Genomic DNA, 16,777 nt, shown 5'->3' with positions numbered 1-16,777 from the left:
CAGATGGGCCGTTTAATTTTGAATGGACGTATTTCTAAAGAAGATAAAGATTTTTAACATAAAGACTGAAGGTTGTGGAAGGGGCAGATTCACTCATATTATGGTAGTTTTAGCCAGCTCCCAAGTCCCCCTCGCTTACTTTGAAGCGAGTATTATCTGCTCGGCCGACAGGGGTTTCATGAAGGGGCCACCTTCACTCATTGTCGCCCGGTTTTGCTAAAATTACCATTTTCTGTGCCAAAAACGAAATGGGAAGATATTCTTTTTCTCTCTCTCTATATATATATATATATTCAAATTCGAGGCAAAAAGATCATCTTCAAGAAAAACAATCATAATATAAAACTAACTTACGAAAAATTTAAAACTAGCCTAAGGAAAAAGTAATTTTGATATCTAGAAATCGAGAATTTTCCAAACTGTAATCCTGTAAAAGCATATCAGCATCTAAAACAGAAAATTGTTATAAAACCTATGGTCTCCTCCAGAAAGATTTTGGAGCCTCATATTTCCTTCTTCTCTCATAACTGTCTTCTCTCCTATTTCTTGAAGACCGTGAGCTATCCCTGTTGGGAAATCCATCTTTTCTGTGCCTTTTCTTTCGATCTTCCTCTTCCTGTTCTGCCATATCCAACCTTCGTTTGCGATACCTTCCTTGGAATGGAGAGGGTGTCCTTTGTTTGTATTGTTTCTTGTGATATTGGTCACTCTCTTCCACTGCAGAAATTGATGAGCCTGCCCTAAGTAATTTTCTCTCCATTTCATCCAGGATTCTTCGCCTCATTTCTTCCAAATTATCCTCGTCTATTCCATTTTCCACTGTTTCTAAATTTGCTGCATTACTCTCATAAGAATTGCTAAAGTCGTGGTAATGGCCTTTACAAATCGCACAGTCACAATAAAAAGATATTTCTAATTCAAAACTTTGATCCATGTTAATATCTATTATGTTGTTGCTTTATGTAAGTAAGTTTCACAACTGGAAAGTTTTAACGATTTCATTTCCTTATATTAATGAACGACATAGCTCTTAGATATTTGCACCAATCAATGCAAAGAGAATTGCTGACGTATGGTCTTCGGAAACATTCCGTTTAACGGTTGTAACAGCCCAATTCAGCTGTTTCTTGGATGTAACAGCCTTGCATAAAAGGCCCAGTAACAGCGCTATTTTAGTTATGGTTGTAATTAAAATCTTGTTTTCCAAAATCTTACAGTCGTAAAAAACCTAGTATGCATTTTACGTTTGAAGCAATGCATAGCAAATAGTATGATTCAAATCATTAGAAATACATTCAGCCATTGAAATGTATGGCTGAAACCAAAAATCAATGCGCTTAAAACTGGCAATTAGGCTCAAATAAATATCAGTGGAACATTCTTTTTGTGAATAGAACTTATTTACCTTTTTTGGGTGCTTATTTTTATCTTTTTAATTTTTTTCTAGAATAAAATGTACCAGCATATCAATATTTGTAATTATTAATTCGAATTACATTCTTGAAATTGGGTTAGGTTTTGAAATCCAGGTTAGGTTTTGGGGTTTGAACCCCTCCCCTCCCCCAAAATGTTTTCTGACTCGTAAAAACATAACAAAAATGGATATAAGCACATTTTTGTCGTTATTAGTTGTTTTTTTGTTTATGTGAACCCCCCACCCACCCTCGGAAAAATTCATGTTTTTATTTAATGTTTTAACACAGTAGCTTAAAACATTTTCTTGGAAAAACTACTCCGATTAGCCCAAAGCTATTCTGAGTTACTTATTAGAAGGGGCTTCCGAAGTTTGGAAGAACATTTCGCTGTAAGAATCGGTCCTTTGTCGAGTTGTGAGCTTAGGCCGAAGTCCCTTTTCCTGAAATAAATGAGAAGAAGAGTCAAAATACGAGCAAATGCATCTTGGAACATAAATTTTTAATAAGGATTCTGACATGTCTTGTTCTGCTATCCCTTGTCTTTAGATTTTCGACATAAAACGGTTTTGCTATCAGTCGATAAATGAGACTCAGCTCTATCAACCTGTCGAATTACGTTCTTTAAACTTACTTCTTTTTTTGGAATTGGTTAATGGTGTCAAAAATGGAGGAATGGTGTCAAAACTTTCCTATTTGTGAATGCACCAAGGGCATCAAAAGGAAAATTTTTTGCCCCTAGACTGTTCGTTCGTGTATTAATACGTGAAAACATCGATTTTTCTAATACATTTTTTTTTTTTTAATTATGAAAATTTTAAAGCCGGGGCATATTTTCGTCAGTGTTGCCATTGTCTTAATTGGCAGTGTATTGTCTTAATTAAAAGTTTCCCCGGTTTACAATATAAACAAGATAGTTACACTATATTAATCACTATAAATAAGATAGTCAAAATAATATATATTGAATGATTAAATTATTCAATTTAGCAATGGGATTTTTTCAGTTGATTTAAGAATTCAAATAATTTAAACGGTGACAGGGAGAAGCTGACACTTTCATCTATTGAGTAAACCTATAATTAATTCGGATTACATTCTTGAAATTCGGTTTGCTTTTTATATTTTTATAAGATTTTTCGCTAGTCAAAACTCTTAACATTACTATATATATATATATATACTAGCTGTTGGGGTGGCGCTTCGCGCCACCCCAACACCTAGTTGGTGGGGGCGCTTCGCGCCCCCCCCAAGCCCCCCCGCGCGCGTAAGTCGTTACGCGCCATAATAGTTACGCGCCATTGTAGTTGTGTCCCTATGTCCCACCTGTGAATATAGATAGATATATATATATATGGTTTTAACTACGTAAAACTTGCGAATATACAACATTCTTTGCTGTCCCATTGTCTTTGCATATAAATAGATTGTCAGGTTTACCGACTCTTGAACATGCAACATATAATGGTCCATGGGAAAACAATCTGTATTCAGATCTATACCTCATGATTCTAATGATTGCCCTTGAGCTTTGTTGATGGTGATTGCTAATCGACCATTCCCTTTCCCGGTGTCCCGGTCGTCATTTACATCCCCCTGTTTCCCCCGGTGTCCCCGTTGTAGTTGTGTCCCTGTGTCCCGGTCGTCATTTATATTCCCTGTGTCCCGGGTCCCGGTCGTCATTTGTATCCCGGTGTCCCGGTCTGTATATACATTCGTTTTTTAGTTTTGTTTTTCTCCTTTATTTTTTTCCTTTTTTTTTCTTTTTTAGCTTATTTAGATTTTTAGATTTTTTAGTTTTTTTATTAGTTTTTAGTTTTTTTTTCTTTTTAGTTTTTTTGTCCCGGTCGTCATTTATATCCCCCTGTTTCCCCCGGTGTCCCCGTTGTAGTTGTGTCCCTGTGTCCCGGTCGTCATTTATATTCCCTGTGTCCCGGTCGTCATTTGTATTTTTTTCCTTTTTTTTTCTTTTTTAGCTTATTTAGATTTTTAGATTTTTTAGTTTTTTTATTAGTTTTTAGTTTTTTTTTCTTTTTAGTTTTTTTGTCCCGGTCGTCATTTATATCCCCCTGTTTCCCCCGGGTCGTCATTTATACTCCCTGTGTCCCGGTGCTTTGTTGATTGCTAATCGAACATTCCTTTTGTCCTGGTCGCTTTCTCTTTGAGTGTCGTCATTTATTTTTTTCTTTTTTAGTTCTTTTAGTTTTTACCTTTTTTAGTTTTTTTTTGTTTTTAGTTTTTTTAGTTTTTTACCTTTTTTTAGTTTTTTTAGTTTTTTTTAGTTTTTTAGCTTTTTTATTTTTTTTATTAGTTTTTAGTTTTTTTGTAGTTTTTGCCTTTTTTTTAGTTTTTTTAGTTTTTTAGCTTTTTTATTAGTTTTTAGTTTTTTTTGTAGTTTTTGCCTTTTTTTAGTTTTTTTAGTTTTTTAGCTTTTTTATTTTTTTTATTAGTTTTTAGTTTTTTTTGTAGTTTTTGCCTTTTTTTTCTCTTTGAGTGTCGTCATTTATTAGTTTTTTCCTTTTTTTTTTTAGTTTTTTATTGGTTTTTACCTTTATTTTAGCTTATTTTTCAGTTTTTTCCTTTTTTTTAGTTTTTTTTATTTTTTATTTTTTTTAGTTTTTTACCTTTTTTTAGTTTTTTTAGTTTTTTAGCTTTTTTACTTTTTTTATTAGTTTTTAGTTTTTTTTGTAGTTTTTGCCTTTTTTAGTTTTTTCAGTTTTTTTTTTAGTTTTTTATTGGTTTTTACCTTTATAGTTTTTTTAGTTTTTTAGCTTTTTTATTTTTTTTATTAGTTTTTAGTTTTTTTTGTAGTTTTTGCCTTTTTTTAGTTTTTTCAGTTTTGACGTCACCTGATCCAGTTTTTTCAGGTGACGTCACCTGACACATCCATCCATCCATCCATCCACAGACAACTTATTTTTATATATATAGATATATATATATATATATATATATATATATATATATATATATATATATATATATATATATATATATATATATTTCACTAAAAATTTTCTTCATTTTTTCAAATAATTCGACTTCTCGCTCGGTATATTCAATTTTGGCTTCAAGGGTATAGTTTTATGTATATAGTCTTCAGTAACTCATTGACTATATTTACTTTTTTTTTTTTCACTTTGCCCTATTGTCTCAATAATTCTATGCATTTTTTTTCCTTGTTTAATTATCTTTTCATAGCCATCTAATTACTCAACCTTTCTATACTGAACTATTTATTCTGGCTGCATACCAACAAGTTGGTTTTAATCATATGTTTGTTTACATCCTGTGACACATGTGATCTTCTCTCAGCCAAAGATAGCAACACGTTTTCATCGTAATCACGTGTTTTTGTTTGTCAATAAGTTTATTATTTCCTTGTATTCAAATTTATTTTGCATACAAAACACTTTATTTGTCTTGTACTTTAAAGAGAGGTTTATTCCGGATTTTTTTTTTTTTTTATTATAATTATTTTTATGGTAATTTTTTTCAAAATAAAACACAACATTTGAAAAGATTATTTAATTTAAATGACTTAGAAATAATACAGTTTATTTTATGTAGATAGGGTAAATGAACTAGGACACAATGGTCCTATAATGTAGGGAGAGGGCTCATTTTCAAAATTCTGAGATGACCATTTTGTTAGCATAGTTGAAAAGTTCAATAACTATGTCTTTGGGTATAACTTCAATCCCCAACAGCCGGGAAAAGGGTATAAGCTTTAAAATTTGCCTATAGTTTACGCATAGTAGTTGTTATGGGAGGTAAAAGTTTGTTTATTATTAGTTTATAGCAGATGATACATCCATTAAAACATGAAAAACCGTTTTTATGGCACTTGGTATCTACCAAGTGACATGTAGCGATCACAAATCCTGTCTGTCTGTCTGTCCCGGTTATTCTAGTTTAGCACTTCCAGGTAATCTAGGACGATGAAATTTGGCAGGCGTATTAGGAACTAGGCCAGATTTAAATTATAAATTGTCGTTTCCCCGATTCCGCCTTCTGGAGGGGGGTGAGTGGGGGGACGGATAAATCGGAAAAATTAGAAAAAAAATTACGTATTTTTAACTTACGAACAGGTGACCGGATCTTAATGAAATTTGATATTTAGATGGAAATCATGTCTCAGAGCTCTTATTTTAAATCCCGACCAGATCTGTTTACATTGGAGGGAGTTAGAGGGGGAAACCAGAAATCTTGGAAAATGTTTAGAGTGGAGAGATCGGGATGAAACTTGGTGGATAGGATAAGCAATTGTCGTAGATACGTGATTGACGTAACCGGAATGGATCCGCTCTTTTTTTGGTGGAGTTAGTGGGTGGTGTTCAGTGCTTTGGCGAGTTTGGTGCTTCTGGACGTGCGAGGATGATGCAAATTGGTAGATGTGTCAGAGAGCTGCACAAATTGACTTGATAACGTCGTTTTCCCTGATTCGACCCTCTGGGGGGCTGAAGGGAGAGGAAAAATTAGGTATTTTTAATTTACGAGTGGGTGATCAGATCTTAATGAATTTTCATATTTAGAAGGACCTCGTGACTCAGAGCTCTTATTTTAAATCCCAACCGGCATCAAGCCTCTGATATTTTTTTTTTAAATCAATCTATCGATTTTTAGAAATTTGCTAGAGCTCATACCATATGAGCTCTTGGCTCTTCCGGCCTCGTCACAAGTGCCATCTGAGCTCTTAGCTCTTGTTCAATTAGTTCCTCAAGTTCAACTTCTGTGACTTTTTCTATCTTATTGGTAAATTTAGTTTCTAGTAATTGATCTTTTAGTGCTGTCAGTGCTGCCTAAACTTCCAACTTAACTTTTAAGGTCCTTGCAACTTCAGCTTCTTGAGCTGTCAGTATCTTAAAAGCAATTTTAGGTTCTAGTAATTAATCTCTTAATTTTTCCAGTACTGCCTCAACTTCCACTTACAACAGCTGTTACAGCTCATCCCAGAGAGAAGACCATTCTCTTTAATCAACGGAGTGGGGAAGGATCTCAGAAACAATTGTCAAGCTCTGGAGATGAACAGATGAATCAAGAGCTGATTCAGACTCTGGCTTTGAGCTCTTCCGATGCTATTCAACTAAATGATGGGACTGAGGGAGCTGTGCATGAACCTTGAAGACCCGTGCTTTTGAAAAGTTTTTCAACTGTTTTGCTGGTCCTAAACAAGGTTATTATACATTTTAATTCTTCTGTGCTTATTCTTTGTATTTTAACTCTTCATTCTCATGTCTCATTTCATATTTCTCACTCTTTTTATCCTCCATTCTCATGTCTCATTCTTCATATTTCCCATTTTTATGTGCAATATTTGCTTATTACATGTTAGTCTTAGTCTGATAAAAAAAAATAAAAAAAAAAAATTAAAGAACGCTACAGGGCATAACTTTTAATGTTGGGCATTTTTTATCAGGGAAATCCCTTTATTTCCATTTGATATAGAGCATGTGTGGGTATCCTTTATATGAGTAGCAGATAATTGAAAATTTTGAATAAAATCAGTAAATTGAATTGTTAACTATTAACATTACAGCGAAGTATTTATTTCTAAAAACTAATTAAAGTGAAATGAAAAACAAATATTAGCAGGTAAACTTTTTAATTAAGACTGGTATTCTGCTTCTTAGTTAGAGGTTTTACCCATTAATATATTTTCATTTTGTTTTGACATCCGAGAATTCCATTTAAATGTTTTGATACCTCCCAACTGCCACATTCTACGGCTACCCATAGTGGCCTGATGCTGCATCAAACTAGAACCAAAGTTAAATTGAAATCAAGTTGTCTGCATATCTATTCCTTTGTCATGAATTCCGTTATGTATTTAATTATCTTCAAGACTTAGATTTGGTGGTTTGTATTTTTACCACTTCTAATGGCCAACCGGTGTGGCCTGATGAGGCATTTAACTAGAACCATAGTTACATTGAAGCCAGGTTGCCAACAAGTTTATTCCCATAGTCACCAAGATATTTGTTAAGTTAATTAATTATCTCTAAGACTTACATGTGCACCAAAGTAAATAAACAGTAAAGAGAATATACCAATGAAATTGCTAAGGACAAATTGAAACAAGGCAAACACTAAATTAAAAAAGGCCCTCTCAAAACAACGGTAATATTTTATTATTCTTGCTTTTGTTTTTGTCTTCTGTAAATGAATGGTTTGACAAATACATATCTCTGTCTTTTTTGTTACAACGAGTTTTTCATAAATAAATAATAAATTGCAGATATTTATTTGAAAATGAGTTTCCATTATGAGTGATATTTATAGGTTGCTGAAATGGTCAAAATCAAACACCAATGGTACAGTCCTTCTGTCAGATGATGCTAAGAGGAATACCATCAAGGAGTAGTATCCAGCGGATGGTGCAGTCTAAGACATGCTTAGTGTATGCATAGCCCATATCTGGTGCTCTTCCACCTCACATTATAAATCAGCTTCCTAATGTCTCGCCACCCAATCCTTTGATAATTGGTCATCAGTCACCCTGCCTCTACCCAGTAAGGTAATTTCTAAATCTGTTGAATGTAATTTAGTTGTATAAGATAGGAGATAATTGTTAAAGTACGTCAATGTCAATAACTGTCCTTATCCTTTTTGTGTTTTTTTTTGCGACTATAAGATTCGGAAACCTCGATGCTTAGTTACATTTTAATTTGGTGAACTTGCAAAAGAGGTAAACAACAAACTGTAGCATATTATTATCCAGCTTTTAATTTAATTTAAAAATTTGATTCGTTTATTATACTGCGGATTTTGTTAACATTGGATTCTTTTTTTTTTATTTATTCATTGAGTGGAAATTGTTGAAAGGCTCATTTTTTATTAAATCAAGATAATATTAAGATTATGCCGGCTAAGTTTTTTTTTTAGACTACAAGCGTTTCGATAATTTTTTAACTTCAGATTGTTTAAATAAAATTTTTATTTAACTGGCTTTGCGTTATCTGGACTCAAAACCTGATTGCAACGATATCCTGCTATTTGCAAACGAGATCCTGTTCAAGAAATCTCTGAAAAGCTAACCACTTCAGCACTAACAGAAAGTAGGCTGGTTACAAGAATTTTGATTATCATTTGAAAATAATGATGACCCTATTTGTGGCTATTTGTGGCTTTAAAAAATGTGGTCGACACTGGTATGAATACCATCCTTGTATGAACCATCTTTGTATGAACAATCATCCTTGTATGACAGCCTATGGCACCTATTCAATCATTTTAAATGTTGGGTTGAGGTGACAAAATTTATTAAATCTGGGAACATCTATACTTGTATGAACAACCATCCTTGTATGAACAACCAATGGCGGCAATTCAACCAATTTAAATGTTGGGTTGAGGGGACAATATTTATTAAATCTGGGAGGGGGCAATTTGTCTATTTTTCTGTTTTCTTTTTTTTTCAACGAAATACCAAAAAGGGTATTTTATTTTAAATCTTGGAGGGGAGTAAAAAATCTGACGGGTGGGAGATGACCTTTACATTGAACAGTGGAGAAAGATTTACCATCCTAGGGGAAGGGGTGTATCTAACATCTTTGTAAATATTCTTTTTTTTTTTCGCTACTTAAAGCCTTGGAATGCTCAATATATAGTTACATTTCAATTTAGCAAACTGTTTGAAAGTTGACTTTTTTTTGTTGTTGTCGTTAACCCCCCTCCGCACAAAATTTAGGAAATTGAAACCCCAACTCCCCTCTTGCCAACATAATCAAACAGTTCGTGGTAACGAACTGTAGTAAGGAGCGACCCGGCTCAATAGTAACCAAAACTCTAAAAAATTGAATTTTCATATCAAAAGCTACATCAAAAGAATCGCATTTTAATGCTGATTTTAAATATATAAGTTTCATCAAGTTTAGTCTTACCCATCAAAAGTTACGAGCCTGAGAAAATTTGCCTTATTTAGGAAAATAGGGGGAAACACCCCGCAAAAGTCGTAGGATCTTAACGAAAATGACACCATCGGATTCAGCGTATCAGAGAACCCTACTGTAGAAGTTTCAAGCTCCTATCTACAAAAATGTGGAATTTTGTATTTTTTGCCAGAAGACAAATCACGGTTGCGTGTTTATTTGTTTTTTTTTTTTGTTTTTTTTTTTGTTTTTTTCCCAGGGGTCATCGTATCGACCAAATGGTCCTAGAATGTCGCAAGAGGGCTCATTTTAACGGAAATTAAAAGTTCTAGTGCCCTTTTTAAGTGACCAAAAAAATTGGAGGGCATCTAGGCCCCCTCCCACGCTCATTTTTTCCCCAAAATCAACGGATCAAAATTTTGAGATAGCCATTTTGTTCAGCATAGTCGAAAACCATAATAACTATGTCTTTGGGGATGACTTACTCCCCCACAATCCCTGGGGGAGGGGCTGCGAGTTACAAACTTTGACCAGTGTTTACATATAGTAATGGTTATTGGGAAGTGTACAGACGTTTTCAGGGGAATTTTATTTTGTTTAGGGGTGGGGCTGATAAGAGGGGGCTATGTTGGAGGATCTTTCCTTGGAGGAATCTGTCATGGGGAAGAAAAATTCAATGACAAAGGCGCAGGATTCTCTCTCTAGCATTACTATAAGAAAACAATGAAAAATAAACATGAAAACGTTTTTTTTTCAAATGAAAGGAAGAAGTAGCATTGAAACTTAAAACTAACAGAGATTATCACGCATATGAGGGATTCTAAAAATACTTTAGCATAAAGAGCGAGGTATTTAGGAGGAGATAAATACCTTGCTCTTTATGCTAAAGTATTTTTAGTAATTCAACTATTTATTCTACGGCCTTTCTGATTCAGGGGTCATTCTTAAAGAATTGGGACAAAACTTACGATTTAGTGTAAAGAGCGAGGTATTAACGAGGGTACAAACCCCCTCGTATACATAATAAAAATATAAGGTTATGAAAGTTTGTTACGTAAGTTAATTCTCAAGTTACATATATTTTTTACTAATAAAAACGTTCGTTAAAAATTAAAAGTTCTAGTTGCCTTTTTAAGTAACCGAAAAATTGGAGGGCAACTAGGCCTCCTTCTCCACCCCTTATTTCTCAAAATAGTCTGATCAAATCTAAGAGAAAGCCATTTAGCCAAAAAAAGAATTAATATACAAATTTCATTTTAATAATTTATGTGCGGAGAGCCAAAACCAAACATGCATTAATTCAAAAACGTTCAGAAATTAAATAAAAAAAAAACTAATTTTTTTAGCTGAAAGTAAGGAGCGACATTAAAACTTAAAACGAACAGAAATTACTCCGTATATGAAATGATTTGTCCCCTCCGCAATCCCTCGCTCTTTACGCTAAAGTTTGACTCTTTGCCACAATTCTACTTTTTAAAACAATTAAAAGTTTTAGCGTAAAGAGCGAGGGATTGCGGAGGGGACAAATCATTTCATATACGGAGTAATTTCTGTTCGTTTTAAGTTTAATGTCGCTCCTTACTTTCAGCTAAAAAAATTAGTTTTTTTTATATTTAATCCCTTCCAGAAACGGGACAAAGAGGATGAGTCATCAAGACTTATATGCATGAACTGCATTCACTAAGCAACACGTTTAAAGAGAAACTATTCTGAAACTTGCCTGTGGCAATTAATTAGTAATTTGTGTTCAAAATGGCAAGAAAGAATATTGAATTGAAATTTTTTTCGAATTTTGAATAAACACGGTTGATTTTTGCATAAGAAATTTCATGACTTTTTAGCAACTTTCAGTAAAAAATATTTTGTAATACTTATATTAATAGTCATAATATCTGTCCTTTTTTGGCCTCATAATTAAGAACTTATAAATTGTTTGTTTCTGTTTTATTGACTCAAACTCTTAATCTAGCCTTAAAACCTGTTTAAAATAAGCATTGAGAAATTGTTTTTTGTTTGAAAGCTTTTAACTTCAGTTTTTATTTTTGAATAAATACGGCTGATTTTGGTCTGAAATACGCTATACCCAGCTCATACTGTTTCTCTTTTAATAGTGTTAAATATTTCCTGTGCTTTTTGATTTTAGTATGTATAGTATATAATTTTTTTTTATTATTATTTTTTTTAGTTTGTGGTCCAAGGTATTGTTAGGTATTTGTCACTAGTGCTATGTCAAGGTTTTAGTAGACTAATGAACCTTCTTTTGAAAGAGAAAACAGATAAAACTTTTAGGAATAACTTCTTCAGGAAGATCATTCTAGATCAAAGTGCAACGTCGAATGAAGCTAATTATTTTGTTTTGCTTTCTTTTTTGAAATTTTTGGTTTCCTTTTTTTATTTATTTTCGTTTTGAACTGTTTAACTTGACCTTTCAGATAATGCAACAAGTGAGCTCATATGCCCCAATGCAGTCTCCAGGGTTTTCGCCACCATCTCATGCCTCTGTTACTTTGAGTGTAGGGACTTCACACCAAAGTCCAATGTCACAAACTACCATTCATCCATCTCAGACTCAACGCTCCCAGCACAAACACATGAGTAGATTTCACACAAATATCTTCCAGTTGTGATTCCAAGTAGTGTTGGCTCACCAGTGCAGGTTATACCAAACAATGTGAAAATGCAACCTACCAAATGTCAGAAGGTAAATGTCAATAAAACGGACGGTTATTTACCTTGGTCACAAACTTTGACAACAGTCAATGAACCTCATTTTGAACAGGTGCTCGCTTAGCCTCCTTCAGCTGAATGTAGTCCTAAAGAAGTTCAAAATCCTGTTGTGTACAGTGCTACTGAGCAAATCCATATTTTAAATGACAATTTTGGTTGAAGAAAACACTATATAGAAATTCGCCAGAGTAATTGTTGATGGCGATAGAGTTGTGAAAATTGTAGAGAATAAAAAATCTAGTGTAAAGAGTGTAAAAAATGATAATTGGATTAAACTGTCAAAAGGCTCTAAGAATATTGGAATGATGAATCCATCAATGAAGCTCAGCAAATTATCGCCTGAGGTAATTTTTTTTGGGTTTTATGAGTAGTTTTTATTTTTTTATTTATTTATCTTTAATTATTTTATCACTCTTTTATTAAAACTTTTATTTTAATTTATTATAATATTATTTATATATATATATATATATATATATATATATATATATATATATATATATATATATATATATATATATGTATGTATATATATATATATATATATATATGTATATATATATATATATATATATATATATATATATATATATATATATATATATATATATATATACTATAAATATTATTTATATTACTTTCGATAATATTTTATTATCATTCCTATTACTTTATTTATTTAATTCCACCAAAAAAATTAAGTATACAGTGCTTATTCATTGCTTAACATTTACACAGTAAATGTTAAACACAAGTTTATTATGTTTAAAACAATAAGTCTATTGAACATAACTATGGATCCATGCAGTTAAATGGAGAGAGAGACTCTATCCTACTATTTTGTCTTTCAAAATACTGTGTTCTAGCCTATTTAATTCTGCCTGCATTTTGTGGGCATATAAGTAAAAAAAAATGACTTTGTTCTTTTCAAGAACAATAAGTAGTCCCCCTCACACATCCCTCTTTTCCTTGAAGGCGTCCAATAAAAATTTTGGGATAACTTTTAGACTCAATATAGTTAAAAGGTCCTTTAACTATGCCTCTGGAGATGGTATTCACCCCTATAGTCCCTCAGGAAAGGGCTGTAAGATATGTAATTTTCCATTGTTCATATAGGCTATACTATTTGCTATTGGGAAATATACATGATTTTTTTTTTGGGTGGGAGGGGTGTTTTTCATGGGGGAAAACGATCCCAGGGGAATGAAAGGGGATTTCTTGGCAAGATTTGAGTAAGGGTCAGAAATTAAAAAAAAGTTTTTGACTTAAAAGTAAGGAGCATTATTAAAAATTAAAACAAGCAGAAATTATTCTATATATGAGGGGGACTGCTCCCTTGCTCAATCTTTCTTTTTTGTCACAATGCTTTTAGGAGATTGATCGAACAGAAGGGCTGTTGAATTTTTAATGGGCGTATTTCTAGAGAAAATTAACATTTTAACATAAAGACTGAAGGTTGTGGAAGGGGCAGACTCACTCATATTATGATAGTTTTAGAAAGCTCCCAAGTCCCCCTGGCTTACTTTGAAGCGAGTATTATCTGCTCAGCCGACAGGGGTTTCATGAAGGGGCCACCTTCACTCATTGTCGCCCGGTTTTGCTAAAATTACCATTTTCTGTGCCAAAAAAGAAGTGGGAAGATGTTCTTTTTTTCTCTCTATATATGTATCCAAATTCGAGGCAAAAAGATCATCTTCAAGAAAAACAAGCATAATATAAAAGTAACTTACGAAAAATTTAAAACTAGCCTAAGGAAAAAGTAATTTTGATGTATAGAAAACGAGAATTTTCCAAACTGCAATCCTGTAAAAAGCATATCAGCATCTAAAGCAGAAAATTGTTATAAAACCTATGGCCTCCTCCAGAAAAATTTTGGAGCCTCATATTCCCTAGTTCTCTCATAGTTGTCTTCTCTCCTATTTCTTGAAGACCGTGAGCTATCCCTGTTGGGAAATCCATCTTTTCTGTGCCTTTTCTTTCGATCTTCCTCTTCCTTTTCTGCCATATCCAACCTTCGTTTGCGATACCTTCCTTGGAATGGAGAATAATTCTTCATTCTCATGTCTCGTTCCATACTTCTCACTCTTCTTATCCTCTATTTTCTTGTCTCATTCTTCATATCTCTCATTTTTATGTGCAATCTTTACTTATTATATGTTAGTCTTAGTCTGATAAAAAAAAAATATGAAAGAACGCTACAGGGCTTAACATTTAATGTTGGACATTTTTTTATCAGGGAAACCCGTTTATTGTGTTGCGAGAGCAACACTCTGGTTTTGTCCCGTTTTTTTTTTTTTTTTTTTTTTTTTTTTTTTTTTTTTTTTTTTTTTTTTTTTTTTTTTTTTTTTTTTTTTTTTGCCGCCGATCTCAGTCTATCCGTGGAAACTGGAAACGGTCTAACCTGTGCGGTTTTTACGGAAAGTGTGGACCTCAGGCCGGATTGATGAATATGACATTACATTTTGGAAAGCTCTGCAGAACTATTGGCTGGGGCCAAAAAAGATGGTTTTTGCTTGTTAATTCGACTTCTTCCTAGGTATTTTCAATTTTTGCTTTAAGTGGGGGGGGCACTTACATCGACCATACAAATTTAAGGGCCAGAAAACTTCAAATAAATAACCTAATGGGGTCGTAACTATACGCGCAACAGTAACGCTGAAGAAGAGAGGGTGGGGGTGGCCTCGCAATACATCTGCTTTGCTAGTCCATTACTTCCCTTCACATTTATTTTGGTGAAGAGGGCTTCAGCCAAAGCCTACAACTCCACACAAGGACACATTCTTAAATTCACAACTCACAATTCATACAGCAAAATGTTCTTTCAGACTTCGGCAACCCCTTCAAATAAGTAAACTAGAATAATTTCGGGCTAATCAGAATAGTTTTCCGAAGACAATATTTTAGACTACCTACAACTAAAACATTAAATAAAAACAGGCACTGAAAAATAAAACCTAAAAGAACTAAATACAGCTCGTAAAAAGAATGTTTCACAGGCACTAATTTGCAGCAATAAGTAATCGCTGCAAATTACATTTTAATTTCCTAAGTTGAAAAAGAAGAGATTCGAAAAGTGAAACCTTAACAATTAGAATTTATTCTTGCCAAACTTTGAACAAGAAAATTATCACAAATGAGATTTTAGCTACTATCCCCTGTAACCCCCAAAGCTACAGGCCTTGCCTTGATTATACTATTGCTGAAAACAATATATATTTTCAACAAATGTCTCTTGTCATAACCATTAAAAAGGTTTTAAGATTTTAAGCATTAAACAGACCCCCCTTGATATCTCTTTTTCTCCTTTGAATTTTTTTATGTTGATTTTTCAGGGAAGGTCATTGATCTTCAACAGTGACCATTTTCAGTGTTTTATGTAAAGCTTACAGCATGATTAGCCATATATGTTCAAGAGTCCATATTTGGTTTTCAAAGTATGTCTGTCTGATTTTGAAAGCGTACCAACATAATATTCCACTAGCTTTGGCTTGCCCTAAAAATATCAGTTAGCGTAGATTGTATTACAAGAGAATCATTTTAATCTTAAAAAAAAAATCCAGAGCAGAAAGATCCAAATGAGATATGGAAAGGCGTTTTTTGTCAAACATCGCCAAATATTAATCCCACAACCTTGAAACCTTATCAATGTCCATGGAATAACCGACAGCAGGCCAACACGTTATTAATAAATAAAAATTGTAGATGTCAGACAAAACTAAAATGGAATATGGGCGTAATTTTTAACAGCACTTTACGTACAAGGCAAAACAGCTCCCATTGAAGAGGATATGTTGTACAAATGATTTAAGCTGTCTTGCAAAATATCCAAAACGGAAAGCTACAAATAAACGACACGATGCTATCAACGGCAAGAAAGACACCACTTTGTTATTCTGTGCTTCAAATCTTGAAAAAGTTATCTTTGTTTGAAAATAGATGGCGCTCTTAAATTTACTGTTTGTCCATGGTTTAACTTGTGTTAAAAGTAAAACATGTTGGCTTTAAAATGAAAACTAAATGAAACAAATTTATCTTTCACCACAACTGATAATTTTGAATAATTATATTATTTTATGAATAGGTGCGAATAGTGGTTCTTTGTATGAATTGTTTTTTTGTTTTTTTTTTATTAATTAATTCTCTTTAATTTTCAGTTCTCTGTTGAAAAACAGTAAAAAATATTAAACATCCCCGTTCAGGGAACGTTGATGGGGCTATTAAAATAAATAAAAATACACTAATTAGCCCTACTAGATTAAAATAGAAAATTTTTATTTTTAAGCCAAAGACATGAAAACTTAGAAATATTCACTATATTAACCAATAATAAACTTTGGCAATCAAAAAATTAACAGATAATAATGTAGTAAAAAGAAGAAGTTTTTAAAAGCAAAGAGCCATATTAAACTTAAGATCAGCTTAAGTAAAGTCCAATAGTAATTTAAACTTGAAATGACCAGAAATTAAAACAAATAATTATATCAAACATAAATATTATAGATACTGAAATAGATGAATTAGTAAATCTTAAAAAGAGTAAAAGCTAAATTGGATATTGAAGTCAAACTTAGAATGAGCAAATTTAATTCAAGCTGGAGTTTAGCTACTGCCCCCTTCCCCCTCCTCTAAATGCAAATGTTCTAAAGCCTGTTACTTCATTCGTGCGTTTTGAAAACAAATTATATTATATACATTTCTTATGATTATAATTATAATTTTGGAAAAAAATGAAACGAAAAAATAAAAAAAATCTTGAATTGCTGAGTT

At 32.7% G+C, this 16,777-nt stretch overlaps 1 long non-coding RNA gene across 22 annotated transcripts in view; it reads left to right on the top strand.

Annotated features, from left to right (window-relative positions):
• LOC136027194 (uncharacterized) overlaps nt 1–16,777 on the top strand; it is a 146,531-nt gene that overhangs the window by 47,085 nt on the left and 82,669 nt on the right. For 17 of the 22 annotated variants that reach the window (XR_010617522.1, XR_010617530.1, XR_010617526.1 and 14 more), the window contains 3 exons: nt 6,323–6,588; nt 7,695–7,929; nt 11,716–12,354. This is a non-coding gene — a long non-coding RNA (uncharacterized LOC136027194). The remainder of the gene's footprint in view (nt 1–6,322; nt 6,589–7,694; nt 7,930–11,715; nt 12,355–16,777) is intronic. The other 5 variants (XR_010617528.1, XR_010617520.1, XR_010617533.1 and 2 more) reach the window with 5 other exon arrangements.

This window comes from Artemia franciscana, chromosome 5, assembly GCF_032884065.1.
Source record: "Artemia franciscana chromosome 5, ASM3288406v1, whole genome shotgun sequence".
NCBI lineage: Eukaryota > Metazoa > Arthropoda > Branchiopoda > Anostraca > Artemiidae > Artemia > Artemia franciscana.
The sequence above is the reverse complement of the archived record's forward strand: the minus strand, read 5'-3'. Positions and strand labels throughout refer to the sequence as shown.